Source organism: Ailuropoda melanoleuca, chromosome 3 (assembly GCF_002007445.2).
Source record: "Ailuropoda melanoleuca isolate Jingjing chromosome 3, ASM200744v2, whole genome shotgun sequence".
NCBI classification, from domain to species: domain Eukaryota; kingdom Metazoa; phylum Chordata; class Mammalia; order Carnivora; family Ursidae; genus Ailuropoda; species Ailuropoda melanoleuca.
In genome coordinates this window covers 64,758,230-64,776,918 of record NC_048220.1, presented here as the reverse complement: position 1 = coordinate 64,776,918, position 18,689 = coordinate 64,758,230, and the positions used below count along the sequence as shown (strand labels likewise).

Sequence of the window (18,689 nt, the reverse complement as noted above, 5' to 3'; positions counted from 1 at the left end):
TAATTTTATGATGTGCTTAACGAATACATTTAAGTAATGATTAGGTCATTGGTTCATATAAGAACAAAATCAACATGGTGCTACACATGAAAAACTACATGTTGAAAAGAAGAACCGGATAGTTTTAACTGTTCAACTCCTGTTTTAGAAGCCAAGGGGAAAAACAGAACTAAAGAGCTAAAATATAGTGGCTCAATCCTGCATTCTGTATCAATTAGACTCAGTCACTTACAATTCTCTAGAGATTCAGTAAGTGTTCATCAATTAAAATAAGAGAAAAAGATAAACAACTCTTGTCGAGATGGCTATTAATTTCAGAAGTATGGCAAGCTACTTACTTGGTCTCAGCTTGATCCCTAGTGAATAAAACCGGTTGGTATATAACTTGACCAGAGTTCACATAATGTGGCAGCTTCAAGTCTCAAAAGTCCAAGATAAAGACTGCAGAGAGTTCTAATATCAGAGATTGCAGCCAAGGGTTTCTTGGGGGGCAGTACTGTGAGGTCAACGTCAATTGTCAAACTGAAAGAAGTCATGATGACAAATAAATATGAAGTATTCTTTTTAACACAAGAGGATTTAAGTCCATTATCTAGACATTAATGTTGTGGTAAAAACTCAACAAATAAATTAAAAATTGCTCCAATTAAGTTTCCTATTTTAACAACCTATATAGGAACCTCCAATTTTAGATTCCTAAAATTCTAATACAATAAAAAGCCAATTCTCAAAAACTAATGAAGCACTGTATGATGACTAACATAATAAAAAAAAGAAAAAAGAAAGAAAAAAAACAATTCTACTTTTGAATTTGCTATCGGTAGCCATAGAAAGGCTTTATTAGATTCCATTATATCTTTAAATTATTTTAAGTATAAGAAAATGAAAATGACATGAGCTCATCATTGAATTTATACAATCTTCTTCATAATCTGGTTTACCATTCATACTTTATTTGATATTTACATGTATAGCTATCTAGATGCCACCCTTTCTCTTTCAAGCATTGTTTACATTTAGAAGATTAGAGTTTAAAGTTGAGGAAACTAGAAAAAAAATGAAATTAGTAATTTTTCTACCAAAAAAAAGAATAAAATCTTTACCTCAAATAAGTAAAAATGAAACCAGTTCTTTCCAGATTACTGATATGAACAACGGAAATTCCTAAATTGAAAACCATTCTTTTCACGTTTTAGCATAAGTTCATAGTAAGATAAAATCAAACTTATGGTTATCCATTTATTAGGTTTATTTAGGTTGTAAGACTATGTTTAATTCAGTGGTCATTAACTCTGACCTTAATTAGCAATTTTCACAAACATACTTCTAATTTAAAAATCTGGGAAGAACGTATCAGTCAATGATAATATCAGTATGTATGAAGTATCGTATGTATTCTTCAATATTTAAAATAATAGTGCCTATTACAAGTAATATAAAATTATTATGGTGGGTGTTTCTCTCTAACAACACATACCACTAAGTTTTACAACTCCTTCTCAATGTTAGAAAGAATATTAACCAAACGTGTCAGTTGGGGGACACCTGGGTGACTCAGTCTGTTAAACATCCATCTTCAGCTCAGGTCATGATCCCAGGGTCCTGGGGTTGAGCACCGAGTGAGTCAGGCTCCCTGCTCAATAGGGAGTCTGCTTCTCCCTCTCCCTCTGCCCCACACCCCCCCAACCTTGTGCAAGTTCTCTGTCAGATTAATAAATAAAATCTAAAAAAAAAAAAGTGTCAGTTGAAGAGTGAAACTCATTAAACTCTATACACGTGGACATCTGCTCTGCAACTATTGCAGGGAAATAACATGTCAAAATCAAAAATCCAAGGACTCATTATCTACTTGAATATTAAGAACTATTGGCAAACCTCGTTTCCCATTGAAAATCCTGGAAACTTGAGAAAATGAGAAAGAAAATGTGGGTGAAAAATAGAAACAGAAACAGCAGGAGAAAAAAATTGAAAAAGGCAAATGTAACAATATAAGTAACGAGGAGTTTTTACTGTAAATGAAAACACCATGGATGATAGCTTGGAACTACCTTTAACCAAAAAGTGCCAAATGTATCAAGAAAGAGTTTGTAGTTAATAAACCAAGACGTGATTCTAGTTCCTTCGTTACTATAACTCACCTTAAAGGAAATCCTTCCCAGTCATCATAGAAATGAGATGTTTCCTAACAGTTGATAGAAAGATAATTATCTAACAGGAATTTTCAAAGTTAAAAAGGCACATTATAGTTTAGAGTAATCTTATTAAAAATCAAATTCACAACATCAACAGATCCTTCCTGTGCCATGTAATTACATTACAGACACTTAATTGAAATAAACTGGAAATAAAACCTGGCCTAGCACAGACATGTACTGATGGTTAAGACTCAGCAGGGTGGTACTAGTTCATTAAACTCAGTCTTCACATATGTCCACCCATTACGTTCTAAGAAAATATTAAAAATAAGGACACTAACTCAATTAAACATTCATATATAAACATTCATAGACAATTTCTCTTATGTGTGTGTAAAACCTACTTGAAAACAATGATGTAGGTAAAGACAGTTTATGATTTTTGTGGTTACTTGGAGACAAAAAAATTACATGCAGGAGAATTAAACATTTCCAATGATAACTTTGAATTTGTATAAAATAATTAACAAAAACGTCATACTACAAAAATTTCTAAGCCTTATGATTTTGTTTCTCAAAGTGTTGAGACACAGTGCATGAAGTATTCCCAGGGGCGCGGGAAGGGCATCGGCAGTCCCTGAAGGCCTGAGCAGGAAGGTCAGAGATTATATTGTTGCTAACCCAAGTCTCACGTACTCTGGATTCTAAGGCTCCTCAGGAAAGTGAGTCAACCAGAATTTTTTTCGTATGTTTTGACCCAGGAATGTGAATTTATTCAGTTATAAATTTTACAGGTTGTTCCTTCAGTTGAAAGAAACTAACCAGAAAAGTGAGTTTCTGTCTGTGTTATCTGGGGCACTGGAAGCAAGGGGTCAGAATTTACAGGTCAACATCATAAGTGGACACGTTCTTGGGAACAGCTGAAGTAGATTTTTTAATGAACAATCATGGAACAATCCCTTTATATATATGTTGCACAATCCAAAAAAGGAAATCCCTCCATAGGGGTTAAGTGGCCCCTGGCCACTGGGTCTAAACGTGCAAAGCAAGTTTGGTCCTCTGAGAATAGGTTGATGGCCACAGGGACAGCTGAACATTGATGTAATGGTGAGACCAGGCCACAGGCCTCAAGTGACAGTGCAGGTCACATAGAAGACACTTTACCCCCTGCAACATTCCTCAGAATGAACTGTTAGGAATTTTATAGCATGAAGGGGCTGAATTTCAATTATACTATTTTCGTATTTATACGAGTGAAGTAAATTAAATATTCAGTATGTACTATGTTCCAATCACATTCCTTGTACCTATAAACTTCAGAGAAAGAAACTTAAAGCTTTCAGTTGTATATAAAGCCACTGTCTTTATACTGCATATTTAGTTAAAAAAAAGTCTTATAAATATACTAGCCCAAAATTACTGATAAGAAAATAAAGCAAAGGCTTGAATTTGCTATAGACTGGCTAACTTGCTCTCAAAAGATATAATAATTTGTTGCCAATAATTTGTAAAAATTTCCTCCAAAAGAAAAAGTTGGTTTTAAAAAAATCTTTACAATAGATTTTCTTGAGCATTTGTCCTTCATAAATACAAATTTAGCCACAATAGCTAAATTGTGGAAGGAACTGAGATGCCCTTCAACAGATGACTGAATTAAGAAGATGTGGTCCATAGATACAATGGAATATTACTCAGCCATCAAAAGGACGATTACACAACATTTGCGGCAACATGGACGGGACTGGAGGAGATTATGCTAAGTGAAATAAGTCAAGCAGAGAAAGACAATTATCATATGGTTTCACTCATTTATGGAATATAAGAAATAGGAAGATCAGTAGGAGAAGGAAGGGAAGAATGAAGGGGGGGTAAACAGAAGGGAGAATGAAACCATGAGAGACTATGGACTCTGGGAAACAAACTGAGGGCTTCAGAGGGAAGGGGGGTGGGGGATTGGGATAGGCTGGTGATGGGTATTAAAGAGGGCACATATTGCATGGTGCACCGAGTGTTATATGCAAATAATGAATCATGGAACATTGCCTCAAAAACTGGGGACGTACTGTATGGTGACTAATATAACAAAATAGAAATTATTAAAAAAATAATAAAAATAAAATAAATACAAATTTATTTTTCATATAATCGATATAGTTTTTAAGAAATGTAACAATAACACATCAAAATCCTACAATATTAAGTAGGACTAATAACTGTCAGAAACCCTAAAGCCAACTTAGCTCCAACATAAAAGGGACTTGACTGCTCACCTAACTGGTGGCCCTCACAGTTGGTTTCATTCAGCACCTCACCAATGCCAATACGGAACCTAATTTATTTTTTTTCTCTTTCCCTGGACTCTGTAGAGTCAGATTCATCCTAAGTTTGGTTTTCCTTATTGAGACAAAACGATTAAAGAAGTCCTCTAAAAAAGGCACTTTCCAGGAAAGAAGATTCTGTACTCTGGAAAGATGAACAAAGGCTGTCAGCTTAGTTTGTATCACACCAGCCCTAAAAGCATTCCCGTGGCCAGAGAAATGCGATGTGCCAATTGGCTTAAGCCTACGTTATAGAACTAATCACCATGGAAACAGGTGAATGGGGCACTGGCTTCCACAGATCAAGAGCCACTGGGGTAAAGTCAATTCCATCCAAGTTTTAGTGCCTGCATTACAATGAAGGGGGTGAAAGTAACAGACACCTTTTCTGGTCTACACCAAAGATATTTCCTGCCTTCTTCGTTTCTAATCAAACTTCAATGTTAGCTGGATAGTGAACAGAGAGTCCTTGATTTCAGACATGAAATTATGACCTAGAACTGGCCACTGAAATGTGAGAGCCTATTGGGAAACTACTGCCTGTTTTCTATTTTGACCTCAATCATGCGAGGATGAGGCTTACAACAACATTAGCTATCTTGAGAATTAAAAAGAATGCCCAGAAAAATCATAGATATTCTACCCTAGTACTCTGAAATTGTCATGCCACTAAAAATCTGCAGAACTGAAATGCCACTTTGTTGCAAATTTTTTTAATCTTTTTTATCAATCTAAGTTGGAGTGGCCTGGAAAAACACAGATTGTAATATGTCAGCACAGTACAAAAATAAAATGAATATGATAGACGCATGGAGATCAAATGCAAGCTCTGATCAAAAACAAGCATCACACAAGAATTTTCTTATATATACTTAGGGACTATATAACTTTTGGTGGGAAAGCAGACATATGAAGGCCAGCAGAAATAAGGAGGATGGTGCAATACTAACTGAAAAAGCTCATATCGAAACATCCATGTTGTCCTTCCCATCCCTGTACCTTCAGAAACCACTTACTGTGTGTACTGCTTAGAGGGGGATAGTCCTGAATATCATATGACAGCCTCAGTTGATTGGACCAGAAGTGGGCAATTCTGACCTAGAATGAGCTAGTCCATTGGCTGATTCAAGTGAATAGCCAACTATTTTTCTCGAAGCATGAATTTGAATAGTGAATTTGAGATTCTGAAAAAGTTACATTACATTAACGTCAGAGTGGACACAGCAGTGAAGGCCCAGGAGCTCCTACTGCTCAGATAGGTCAATCTTGGTTCTTCCCATTTGTGAGCTTTCTTTTAAAGCCATGTATCTAGTAATAGTCCATGATATTCTTAACTTCTACTGAGCACACAATACTTAGAACCTTTTTCTTTTATTACCGATAGTTCTTTTTAACCATCTCTCTACAAGGATTTTGAGCACTATGATTCCACTATCTTGAAAAATAGGCATCTCTTTTTTTAATATTTTACCTTTTTATTATGAAAATGTTAATATATACAGAGGTAGAGAAAAATAAATGAACTTCATGTACTCACCATTCAGCTCCCATAATTGCCAACATTTTAGGTAATAATTTTAACTTTTAAAAATTATGTTACTTTGGGTCATCCTGAAATATTGATTCTTTACAAACTTGAAATGTTTGGGGGATTAATTTGTTATCAAGCAGGCTAGTCATATGAATTTTTATGAATTTCTGAATATTGTTTTGCTAGCATCCCAGTGTTACAGTTATACACATTTAAAAGCAAACAAACAAATAAACAAAAACATGATTCAGCATTTAAAGTAGGTTGCTGTCTGTAGGTAAAATATGATGTTTCTGATAACATAAGCTGATATATTTCATTTTCTTACTTTATATTAGCTAATAGTTCAAACACTCTAAACTTAAAGGCTATTTATACCCTATTAAATACGTTGAATCTCATCTTTCACATTTTTTAAAAGGACATTATTTACAATATATTTTTTCTGGTTTTAAACATTTTATGGCAAATTTTATGAAATTTTTAATTTGTATTGTCTGGCTTTTTATATAGTCTATTTTTTTATTTAAAATCAATTAGCCAACATCTAGTACATCATTAGTTTTTGATGTAGTGTTCAATGATTCATTAGTTGCAGGTAACACCCAGTGCTCATCACATCATGTCCATCTCCGTTTGAGTCCCTAAGCACTTCTGTAGGTTTGGTGAGGATAAAAAGTACATAATGAACAAAACTGTTACTGCTAAAATTTAGGACTGATTTTTAATATACAAGAACCAGAAGTATCTTTCTACTGTTCTATGCACTTGCCCAGTTGCCTTTTGAAATCAAGTATATAACAATTTTTCAATCTTATATTTATGCACATGCAACTGCAAAAATGTCAGGAGAAGTTCGAAGTAGGAAATCAGAAAAGAAACATAGGTTCCAGTCCAGGATCTGCTACAAAATAGCCGACGATCTTGTCAAGTCACTTGGCCTCTCTGGGACACCATTGTTTACTTGTAAAATGTGCAGTTTAGACTACAGGACCTCTAATTTTCTCTCAGCTCTAAAATTTGATATCTAACTACCTTTTTCACAATGAAGGAATAGATTTTTTTTCTTTGTTAAACATTATATTCAAAGTTAAAGGAAATCCTTCCTTTTCTTCAGTGATTTTTACTCAGAGCTTAGAAAACTTGAGCTTTAAAAAGATCATTTGCAGTGTATGCACTCAAGGAATTGACGTGCTAGTGTACCTATGCTGAAATTCGGACAAGATGTTCTCTGTACCCTTGAGATGCTTTAGCCTGCAATGTTACAAGATCACAGCAAAAATAGAAAGCTATTACACAATTATTACCCCTTGCTTTAGAATTTTACTTATAAGAAGAGACTGGGTAATTTGGATTGCCTAAAAAGCAAGGGTTTTAGAGTTATAATAATTATTTTCCATGCAGGCAATCAGTATTTGTAGAGAACAACTGCAGTTAAAAAAAAATTAAAAAAAAAAAAAAAAGCTCAGGCAAAACTATTTATTTTAATATCATTAAACTTCATGAATGTAACAGGAAAGTCTCTATCACCCTCTATAATATTTTATTATTAATTAAGAAGTCTTCAAAATTTCAAGTTCTATTCCCAGTGAGAACTAGGTCTGCCTTTAGATATGCATCGTGCAATATGGTATCGCTTGCCACCTGTGATTATTGAGCAGTTGAAATGTGGCTTGTGCCACTAAGGAACTCAGTTTTTAAGTTAAATTAAATTTAAATTTAATTAAATTTAAATACAAAATTAATTAAAAGCTTTTTAAGTACGTGTGGAACAATTTGCAGGTGTGATTCTACTTTTCTATTTATAAATTTTATGAATAAAAATGCTGATTAATTATTTCTGAAAAAAGTTTACTGCCTCAGCAAAAGAAAACATCAAAGTGAGAAGACAACCTACAAAATGGGGAAAAAATATTTGTAAACCATAAAGCCAATAAGGCGTTAATATCCAAAATATATAAAGAACTCATACAGCTCAATAGCAATAAAACAAATAATCCAATTAACAAATAGACAAAGGACCTGAATAGACATTTCTTCAAAGAGGATATACAAAAGGCCAACATGTATATGAAAAGATACTCAACATCACTAGTCGTTAAGGAAATGCAGATTAAAAACACAATGGAATACCACTTCATTCCTGTTAGAGTGGCCATCATCAAAAACACAAGGGATAAGAAATGGTGATATGGATGTGGAGAAAAGTGAACTTTTGTGCCGTACTGGGAGGACTGTAAATTGGTGCAGCCACTATGGAAAATAATATAGAGGTTCCTCAAACAATTAAAAATAGAATTGCCATATGATCCAGTGATTCCTTTTTGGGAATATACCCAAAAGAAATAAGAACACTAACTTCAACAGATACCTGTGCCCACATGTTCACAGCAGCATAATTTTCAACAGCCAAGACATGGAAACTACCTAAGTGTCCACCAATGACGCTTGTGTGTGTGTGTGGGGGGGGGGATGGAATATTATTAAGCCATTAAAAACAAGGAAATCCTAACATTTGCAGCAAGTGGAAGGACATTGAAGGCATTATGCTAGGTGAAATAAGTCAGAGAAAGACAAATACTGTATGAGATCAGACTTGTGGTTATCAGAGGCAGGGAGGAGGAATTGGAGGAATTGGCGCAAAAGTACAAATTTCCGGTTATAAAAAGAATAAGTACTAAGGATGTAATGTACAACATGATGACTATAGCTGAAATTGCTATATTATACATGGGAACTTGCTAAGAGTTCCCATCACAAGGAGAATTTGTTTTCTTTTTCTTGTATCTATATGAGATGATGGATGTTAACTAAACCCATCGTAGTAATCATTTCACAATATATATAAATTGAACTGTTATGCTGTGTGCCTTACACATACACAGTGATGCATGTCAATTATTTCTTTAAAACTGGGGAACAATTTAGAACAATTTAAAGAAATTGACATTTCTTTAAAGTGGAAAATACACAAGAAAGAAATGTAAAATATACCATTAATAAATCTTAAAATATTAACTACATACTGTAAGGATAATATTTTGGATTCACTGGTTTAAAATATATTAATCAAGTTAATTTGATCTGTCCCATTTTTAACATGAGTATTAGAAAATTTCAAGTTATTTAAAATAGAATTATGTGGCCCAATCTCTATTTCCAGCAGACAATGCTGGTCTGCAGCACTGGGTCATTTTAGAGAATAATTTCTAAGCAGCACCAGTCCTCACTGATTCCTTCAGAAACATTCAATTCTGGTAGTGACTGAATAAAAACTAAAGAACACCTGAGCTCAGGTGAAATTATTTTTGTTAAGCAGACCAACTAATTAGAAGTATTTGAGGTCTGTTTCTATATTTTGATAATAAATTTAGAATCACTGGCTGAATTTTAAATATATATCCAGAATTTTAGAATTGGAAATATCTTACTTTATCAAAATTAATTCTACGCAGAAGAAAGCATACTTCATCTAATATTCCCAAGTTCATTTAGAAAGTTCATGGTCAAATCAGAAGGAAAATTTCCAATTTTCAACCTATTCTGCCTAAGGGTGAATACATATAAGGGAATTAAGAATTTAAATAATAATTTCAAGAAAAACTATCCAGCAAAACTCATCAAATATGCTTTGTCTTAAGATTCTCCAAAAGTCCTTTCTGTACATAAATGGTCACATAAAAAGTTGATTTTAAAAAAGAAACATCTATTTTTCAAAGATAGTTTACTTCTTTTCTAGTTCATCAGTATTCCTTTATCACTTTCCTCAAGGCTTTTTGAAAATGTATCCCTCCCCTATCATAAGAGCTATAGAGTTACCTTGGCCATCCATTGGAATACAAGTGGCCTAGAAAGGGTTAAGATTGGGAGCAAACTTCGGGCCAAACTGAAATCAAAAAGTTGCTGATGTGAAGTACCAGGTCTCCTGGGGAAACAACATACAGGCTGCACCATTGACTTGCCAATTAATCCAAGGAGCCACATGGCCATTAGTTCGGGAAAGAGACGCTTGCTTGACTGTTTGCCTAGAGGTAAGAGCTAGGTTTGCAGCTGCCAAGCAGCAGGATGACAGAAATAAATGGTGGGAGAAATTAGGACTAAGAATATAAGTACTTCATTATCTTGGCTTGGCTTCAAAGGAATACCTGAATGTCAAACTATGGCATCTTGCATAATACACAGATTAATTTATTATAAAATGCCTTCGAAATATGAATAATTTTCTAAGTATCTTTAAAACAGCTTCACGGTAGGTACATTCTACTAATTTCTACAAAATTCTAAAACAAGTCTTCAAATTTAATAATTGAAAACTTGAAGGTGGGCCCATATCACTTTCCAGAGCTATAAATAAGTTTCACATAGCAAATTCAAAGAAGAAGTTATTAAAGCTCTGCAGGTTAATTATTACCTGTACAATAATCACTATCTTACTAATTTTTGTCATACTTACCCATTTGCTTATTTGGGGGGCAGGATTTTTTTAACGGCTACATGATCAACTTTTCTATGGAATTTCCACGTATGAAATGATGCAATGAAAGTCAGTGTATTTGATCCTGATGCTGAGAAATTGCTAACAGCTCATACCTACTCTGAAGTTAATTAAGAACATCCTAGATATGCTCTTTGGGGAGGTATTTGAAGGTAATTCATAGGAAAATAATTCCACTGAAAGCATCCAACTAAACAGCTGAAATCTCAACTCTGTTCTTTAAACATATTTCAGCAAAACACAAGGGTGTTGGGGCATGAAAATACAACTAAATAAAGCCACTGAAATTATACTTAGAAAAATATTTGTAGTTTTCTCTCACCTGCAGTCACAGAAATGTTGCTGTACAATTAACATATTATATTTAATACCCTAAAATGTGTCCGGTCAGAGATGCATTGCCTTATTCTTCATTATTTCCTGTCTTAATTGTGGCCTGGCTGTCGGTACAATACCTGAGATGCACTCTTGGCCTCATAGAATCTAGCTGGGTACCACTTTGTACTATGCCACCCTTTTCGCACTGAATCAGAACGAAAAGAGTCTCGGGCAGTCGACAACTTCATCACTGCTTCCAAGTTCAGGTTGGCTGGGCTCCCAAATCTCTGGGGGTGTGTTGGCTGCCAAAGCAAATTAGTCTCACTTTATCTTTGGGGCAGTGACTTTGCTAACTTTATTGGCTGTGTGGGGCCTAGGCCTTCCAACATAAGCAGGTGACACATTAGGAAAAAAAAAAAAAAAGAAAGTATAGTTAAGATATTGATCTCCTTCCCACTCAAAAATGATAGTACCAAAAGAATAATTAGAAACTCTACGAGGGAAGAAGAAACCAGTTAGAACACGTGAAGGAAGTCAGGGCTTAAATTATAACTAAAAGTGGCCAAAAGAGCAGTATAGAATCACTACAAGAAAAGACTGACCTTAGGACTAAATTTACAATCTGAAAAATATTAATGCCATTGGTAAAGCAGAGGAAACAAGAGATCATATCCAGCATATATCATGAAATATATATTTTTAGAAGATGATAGAAGGAAAAGATTAGAATGAAAGAAGCAATCAAATGGAAATCATAGAAAAAAATGGACAGGCTTGAACAAATGAATTGAAGAGTTATGTAACACTAAGAGAAATGTGCCCAAATAGAAATGTTTCAGAGAAGCTTCCAGTCTCTATCTTCAGTCTCCCAAGTTAATGGGAAAACTGGAGGTTTGTCTCGTGTGTGTATGTGTGTGTGTGTGTGTGTGTGTGTACTAGTAAATGCATAAAGAGAACTCTTTATTTCAAATATGCAGTTTCTGGGACACAGACAGTGAATATATACATTTGTAAAAGTTGTATCTCAAGTTGTACTGACCTAAGAAATGGTTAACCGTGGACAGCTTTTCTCACTGCTGGCAATGTTCGCTAGAGATCAAGGGCAAAAACCTCAGAAGGCCTGATCACCAGATATTCTTATTTGGTAGGCCTGATAAGGGCCCAGGATAATTTTTTTCTAATAGTACCCATTTCTAATAGCAAGAGAAGAGACTTTCTTAGGTACCACTGCAGCCCCAGAACATTAAACCACATTTGGCATGAGATAAATACTTTATAAATAGCTCATGAATGAATAAGGGGAAAAGTTACTAATGATTAAATAAGTGAATAAAGCATACATGATTCTGATGCAAAATTGTCCATGGACCAAGCTTCAGGAAACAGTGATCTGGAATATTTATTTCTCTTCTCTAATTTCAAAGAATGATGAAAATTAATATTCATCGCCATTACAGAACATTTGTGATATGCGGCACCTAGTTGATTGAGATAACTCTCTGGTTTACTAATTTAAGTTTTAAAAGTAATTGGGTGCTATATCAATTATTTCCATAAAGACATTTCCTTCCTCAATGATGAAACAATTTTTCTTTCAGTTGTTAACCCACACACAAGTGCTAAAGTTAATTGGATAGGGTGTAAGCTTGCTTCACTTCATAGTAATCCTTTACTGCCAATCTTTTCATCTTCAGAGTTAAAATCATGGATTCTCTGAACTTCCTGCCTATGTTGATAGCAACAAGACCAACGATAAACGAATTTAATGAGAGTCACTAAGTACTGACCGAAAGCAAGTTGATAGCATGCCTACTCATAAAATCTGCTCATGGTCACCGATCTCAAAACATCTTTGCTCCATTCTTTGTAAAAGGCTAAGAAATGAAGAGTTAAGCCTCAGCAGGGCTTCTGGAGAGGCCTCCAGAAGTTCAGAATTTGGGGACTTAATATTGTGTCAGATCCCCTTTATGATCTAAGGCACAGAGGATATCAAAAGTTAAGGGTCATTTCAACCTCCTAATTAAAACTGCTTCTCAGTTGTGAGAAACTTCGTAACAACTCTACCCCAAATGGACTCCTCATACAAAAGTATTGTTCTAGGATGTATTTTAACTGCAAAAACAAGAATTCTGCAAAAGTAACAATAAGGAGAAAAGCTGGTTTTGTATCTGTTGTAAATTTTTGACAGAGGGCTAAAAGTTAATAGTCACATTTATATTTAAAATATGGTACCCAATAAAAGATTGAAATCTAAAGTAAAAAGCTGTAAGGATTTGGAAGAGGCAGAGTTCAAATTTTATTTGCAGGATTAAGGAATTCTTAGAAGAGGACGTATCTCAATGACTTGCATGTAGCATGTGCCAAACAAATATTTGCTGCCAGAATATTATAGAGATATTTCCATAATAAGTATGAAATATGAGAACCACTTATTATTAGGCAAATTTCAAAAATTACTTTTAAGATGTAAACCTGAATTTTAAACTAGCTGACAAGGTTCTTCATGGCCTGACTTCTGCCTACCCCACCTCCTTCATTTTGAATTATATTCTTCTGAATCAGCCACAACACTTGTTAATTGCTCAAAGCATAATATTGTGTCCTTATACTGTGTGATGTTTTCCTGTTATTCCTTTTGATATAACATCATCACATTAGATTTTCTCTGTATATGTCTGGAGGCAATTTCACCTACAGTTCCTAAGAGCCCCTGGTGACCAAGTGAGAGAAAAGGCAATTCCAGCTGGTATACAATATCTACAACTTTACAGAGTCTCCACGTTACACAAGGCACTGAGGCATCTGGCCTTATCTAGGTATTACGAATTTTAAAAGTGTCAAAGAATAAGACACATATCAGCCACCTTCCCCTTCTTCCTTTTTGTTTGCAAATTCTCAGGATCTCGGCATTGGGAGAAGAATGGAGATAATAGTAATGACAGTTTAAGTTATTGTTTAATTTCCCTCTCTGATTCTAACTTACATTTGGACAATACTTGATTGCCATATTGACATTTTCCACATTTTGGTCTTGAGGACCCTCTGATTGAAATGGTCCAAGTCCCTGCTACTCTGACCCCTTAGAGGACCACAGCTTACAGGAGAGAAAGTGTTAATTAAGAATTCAGCTACTTGAGATGGGAAAGGACAGCGTTCTAAACATGGAACAACAGGACGTTTGAGGGGGGAAACTGAGTAAATCTCTGGGTAAACCAGAGACTTTTTTTCAAAGTGAGTTTGGCATTAAGGTTTGATACATGCAAGGAAAAAGGAAATAATGTTAAGAAAGGTTAAGACAAAGCTATGCAAGTAAGGTTTCTTGTGTTTTCAAGAAGTGCCCACAAAGGCAATCCCAAGTGAAGAATCAGCTTATGTCCCTTCCCTCTTCTCATTCTTCCACTTCCCTGATTTGAAAAACATACACAGGAATTGAGTGTCTTGACTCATAACTGCAAAGCCAACTAGCACCTGTCATCCTATTGAAGATGACATACATCACTCACGAGGTAAAATATGGAGCCAAGTGACAGTCTCTATCAGGGTGTTGCATTTCTCTTGAAAGTTTATTTCCCAACAGTAACCCCTGTAACCCAACTACAACTTCATTTGCTATATGAATAATGACGTCATTTGTCTTAGTATTCTATTGTCTCAGTGGTTTCCAACAAATACTATTTTTTTTTCAAATTTTTATTCAAATTCTAGTTAGTTAACATACAGTTGTTGGTTTCAGGAGAACTCAATGGTTCATCACTTACATACAACACCCAGTGCTCATCCCAAGTGCTCTCCTGAAGGCCCAACCCCCATGTAGCCCCTCCCCCACCCACCTACCTCCATCAACCCTCAGTTTGTTCTCTACTTAAGAGTTTCTTATGATTTTTTCTCTCTTTTTTTTCTCCATCCCATATGTTCATTTCTTTTGTTTCTTAAATTCCACATATGAGTGAAATCATATGGTATTTGTCTTTCTCTGACTGACTTATTGTGCTTAGCATAATACACTCTATATCATTGCACATGACAAGAGTTCATTCTTTTTGATGGCTGTGTAATATCCCATTGTGTGTATATATATATATATATATACCGCATCTTTATCCATTCATCAGTCGATGGACATTTGGGCTCTTTCCATAGTTTGGCTATTGTTGATAATGCTGCTGTAAACATCAAGGTGCATATACCCCTTTGAATATGTATTTTTGTATCCTTTGCGTAAGTACCTAGTAGTGCAATTGTTGGATAGTACGGTAGTTCTATTTTTAATTTTTAGAGGAACCTCCATACTGTTCTCCAGAGTGGCTGCATCAGTTTACATTCAATGCAAACAAATACTATTTTATTTTATTTTTTTTAAAGATTTTATTTATTTATTCGACAGAGATAGAGACAGCCAGCGAGAGAGGGAACACAAGCAGTGAGAGTGGGAGAGGAAGAAGCAGGCTCATAGGGAAGAGCCTGATGTGGGGCTCGATCCCATAACGCCGGGATCACGCCCTGAGCCGAAGGCAGACGCTTAACCGCTGTGCCACCCAGGCGCCCCAAAACAAATACTATTTTAGAAGTATTCTTGTCTTCTTATTTTCTATTCTTTAGAGCATGCATATATGAATCTAACTACAAAAAGAGAAAAAACGACAATAGCTGCAGAGTGATTCAGAATATGTTGGGCTATAAAAAAATGAATAATCTCTACCAGTAAGGATTGGGTAACTCTCAGAAAGCCTTTGGCTTTTACTTTTCACCTTCCTATTAAACCACGCTCATTCTTCACTATGCATACATTTATTTACCTGAGAGATTAATGGAATGTGCTGTTCATACTTGGAATAACAAAACGAAAGTACTCTCAGCAGAAAAGTGAGTGTGCAATAAACCAGTTTTCCCGTCATGGCATAGTAGTAAAACTAGAAGCATTCTCACTGATTTAAAATTGAATAATAGTGTCAGCATAAGTACTGACAGTTGTATGGTTTGGGATGGGAGACTGTGAAATTGTTTCGATTCAGAACAATTACAAAAATCTCAGTGAAGAACAGCAATGTATTTTTTATCCCTGAAGGTCCTATATCTTCATAATACTGTACTCATATTCTGTGTTTTCCGGTTCATGCTTAACCAGTCAACATGATAATGGGTTGGGTTGTTTCCTGACACTTGTCTATCTCACCCCTTCACTCTTTCATTCTTAGGACATTGTTTCTATGGTAATACATAACTAACTACTCCCCTTAAGTTTCACCTGCTCATTTCTACTATATGTAGAAGTAAAATTCACTTACCATAAATTCTTGCATTTGTTGAAGATCTATTTGGCCCTCTAGCCTCTTATGTTCAANCGTTTCTACGGTAATACATAACTAACTACTCCCCTTAAGTTTCACCTGCTCATTACTATATGTAGAAGTAAAATTCACTTACCATAAATTCTTGCATTTGTTGAAGATCTATTTGGCCCTCTAGCCTCTTATGTTCAAGAAAATTACTTTAGTCATTTCATGAAAGATCATAGTGACTTTCATTTTATAGGAAATATGAAGCCATTACAAGCTCAAAGACTGAAGAAGTTGAAGAAGGACATCCTAGAAGTAACGTAGGCTAGAAACTAACTAGAAATTTTTATAATAATATTCCAAATAAGATTACAAAAATAGATAATAGATACTGAGAGATATTGATATTGAGAGATATTGGGCTCATAGTAGCAAGGTTTGGTAACTGAGTGGGTTGATAAGGCAAAGTAACAGAAAAACCAATAGTAATTATTAAATTTTGTTTCTGTTCCCTTGGGATAATGATAGCATCACTAATAAAAAGGGCAAAGTTAAGGGAAGAAAATGATCTGATGATGAAAAAGATGATTTTGTTTAGAATATGTAATATCTGAGATATTTCTGGAGACAGCATATAAAACTGTTTCCATTCCAGACATTTCTTCTCAGCTCCAGATCCAAGTATCTTTGTGATATTTCTTCTCAGGTTTCCTAGAGTTAAAGGTGACTCAAGGTGACTAAGCCTTATTCATGTTCTGCTTCTGGTTCTCTCCCATTATTTTAATTCAGAGATGGCAGGTCAGAAATAGGGTTACCAGATTTGGCAAATAAATCTAAATTTCACAGAAATGACAAATGATCTCTTAGTACATACATGTCCCAAATATTGCATGGGACATACTTACACTAAAAACAAAACAAAAAATAATCATTGTTTATCTGAAATTCAAATTTAACTAATGCTCTGTATTTTATTTGGCAACCTTATTTAGAAGTCAAGATTTATCAACATGTCTTCTTTCACATTCTGTCACTGCCTTTTCCACATCAATCTAGCACCCCAGTTCTGATGGTTTTATCCCCTAAATGTCTTTTGAAGTTGAGTTTCCCCTTTGGTGCCACAGGCAGTGGGTTGAGCCACCATGCTTCTTCACCTAGAACACCCCGCTAGTTTCTCCATGGTTATCCCCTACCCCTCTGGCCTCCCTCAGCTCCTTTCTCCAACATGCACCTAGTGTTTTATTTTCAAAATAAATATCTATCTGTCATATCACACCACCCCCTCAGAGGGCTTGAAGATTTGGTCATAGGATAAAGATAAGAATTCTTTGATTTGACACAGCTTGGAGGTCAATAAGATCTGACCTTTCCTGACTAGTTTCATCTCACATGTGCTGCAGCCACACTGGCCTTTTTCAGATACAAACAATCCAGGGCATTCCCATGAAAGGCCTACACACATGTTTTGTCCATGGTTTGGAACAAACCTCTTCTCACCTAGTTAATGCCTACTGTCTGTCTTCCATCTCAATTTAACTATCATTTCTAACAGCAACTTTCTCTGGTCAGATCTTTTTATTACATGCTTTCATAGCATTTCTTCTCATAATCTTCATCACCGATTTAATTTTAAATTGGTTTGTGTGTTCATTTGAAGTTTTGTTTTCCTGCAAGAAACAAGGCAGCATGATGGCAATGACCATGTTGGTTTTTTCTCACACTGATAGCTCCAGAATTAAGCCTGGTGTGGAATATATACTTACCACTGAATAAATATCGGTTGACTGAATAATGTCTGGGAGATATTTTGCAAAAGGAATTGACATCGGCAAGGTAGGCTAGGAAGAGACTTGAAATGGTTTATTGCATAAGACTTTATGAAATTTGGTTAGGGATAGCAAACAGAAAAGAGGAAAGGGTGATGATTTAATTGTGAAGATTATTTATATCCAGAATCAGGTAACAGGTCAAGGACTATGAAGGGAACAGAAAAAGGAATAATCAGAGCAAAGAATCAAAAGCTTCAGTAAGAGGTGATCAGCATTTTCAAACACTGCAGAGAAGAAAAAGAGAAAAAAGAAAGAATCAGTACTTAATGTTATCAACTAAGGGGTTATTGGTGATCTTGCATAAAGAAAAAAATTTTTAATAGTGGAATAAACAGCCAACTGCAAAACAGCTAACTGCAAAACAGAGCAGAAGATGAGGCCAAGTTCCTGTTTTGAAGGATATATCCCTGAAACTCATCATGTTACTGAAACTGATTTCACTTAGAATTAAAAAGTAAAACAAACAGATACTCTACATATAACCTGCACACATGATTCTCTGTAACCAGGTTACGTACATAAATAGGAACATTATTTGCAATTACAAGAGTTTCCAAACACAAGGAAAAAAGAAAAACAGTTATTTAGTGCACTCTGTGTGTGCAGATTAATACACACACGTTTTTTGGCAGAAAAGTAAAATCTGTCAGTTGTCAGCATGTAATAAAAGCACAAGACTACTCACCTTCCACCAAACAAAACCTATATTTTTAATAGAAACACTCTTCAATTATTATACAACTATAGCAAAGGGTATTGAACAAAAGAAAACATTTAAATGGGTCCA

At 35.0% G+C, this 18,689-nt stretch overlaps 1 long non-coding RNA gene across 1 annotated transcript in view; it reads right to left on the bottom strand.

Annotated features, from left to right (window-relative positions):
* Positions 1 to 349: 349 nt before the first annotated feature.
* The window catches only part of LOC105240483, a 318,511-nt gene continuing 300,171 nt past the window's right edge, over positions 350 to 18,689 (bottom strand). Inside the window, exon 21 of the long non-coding RNA XR_004624139.1 lies at positions 350 to 522. This is a non-coding gene — a long non-coding RNA (uncharacterized LOC105240483). The remainder of the gene's footprint in view (positions 523 to 18,689) is intronic.